Raw genomic sequence first — 1,653 nt, forward strand, 5'->3', positions numbered from 1 at the left:
AGATGCACAAGGAGGCACACGCATCTGGTGTTTGTTTGCAGAGGCTGGAAGCCCTGGCGCGCCCATTCTCTCTCTCTTCCTCTATCTGTCTTTCTCTCTGTGTCTGTTGCTCTCAAATAAATAAATAAAAAATTAAACAAAAACTAAATTAAAGTGTTTCCATATGGCTTATTCATATATTTTTAATAAAGAAAGCAAATAGGCTTATTAAACATGTATTTAAACATTTCTCTCTAACAACCTTGAGAAACTTCCACTGTTTTGTTATTATATATTAGATAATATATAAGTTGTTTGGTAGATGTCTTTTCATGTCTTCATAAATCTGCTACTTTTTATAAAAGGGTTCTGAGAAATGTTATGTTTATGCATGCCACTTAAGAATTTAAAAGAGTACATTGTGAAAAATTTGTTTATAACTTAACATTTGTAAATGTGAGTTTTAAAAAACTTTTATTTATTAATTTGAGACAGAGAGAGGGAGAGAGATAGAGTGAGAATGAGCACGGTAGGACCTCCAGCCACTGCAAACAAACTCCAGATGCATGTGCCACCTTGTGAATCTGGCTTACATAGGACCTGGAAAATCAAACCTGGGTTCTTAAGGCTTCACAGGCATATACCTTAACCTCTAATCCATCTCTCCAGCCCTGTTAATGTGATTTTTAATGTGTTGTAAGTTCTGTTTGTAGAGACAGGATATTGCCCAGTTGTGCAAACTGGACTCAAACTCATGATCTTCCTGCAAAGATTCCCCATTGCTGGGATCACAAGAATGTGACACCATGTCCAGCTTAAATGGTATATTTAAATATGCATATATGGATATGTATTAAAGTTGAATATTTTTTATATATTTACTGGTCATCAATATTGTTTTATAAATTTAATCACAAAATCTACACCTATGAAACAATTTTTCAGAAGATATTTCAGCAAAGTAAAACAGATGGCACATACAGTCTCAAAATCTAAACATTAAAATATGAAAGTTGGTTTCTTTTGTTTTTTAAGTATGCTATAATCATTAAAAAATGTTTGGTAATTTTATATAAATATATTTACCTACAATTTTGATATTGGATATTTGCATACAAATACATCTTGATAAAAACTTATTTGGCCGGGCATGATGGTTCACTCCTTTAATCCCACCACTCAGGAGGCAAAGGTAGGAGGATTGGTTTGAGTTCAAGGCCACCCTGAGAATATACAATGAATTCCATGTCAGCCTGGTATAGATCAAGAATCTACCTTAAAAAAAATGCTTTATTCAGGAGCTGTACAGATGGTTCAAGACACAAGATTGATTCCCATGTAAAGCCAGATGCATAAGGTGGTACACACATGTGGAGTTCCTTCACAATGTCTAGAGGCCCTGGCATGCCTATATTTTCTAACTATCTGCCTTGCTCTCTCTTGCTCTTTCTTCTCTCTCACTCAAATAAATAAATAAAATATATTTAAAAAAATTATTTTGCATAATATTAATTTATAGTATTTTGCATACTATTTATTATTCAGATTATACATATTTGTCTCTCTATCCACATATGTGTGTGTATAATTTAATATTACATCCCACGCTGTGACCTACCATAGTATTAATTTACAGAAGAGTGTGTTGTCAGTTTCATCTCAATAAAGCTAGAA

This window comes from Jaculus jaculus, chromosome X (assembly GCF_020740685.1).
Source record: "Jaculus jaculus isolate mJacJac1 chromosome X, mJacJac1.mat.Y.cur, whole genome shotgun sequence".
Taxonomy (NCBI): Eukaryota; Metazoa; Chordata; class Mammalia; order Rodentia; family Dipodidae; genus Jaculus; species Jaculus jaculus.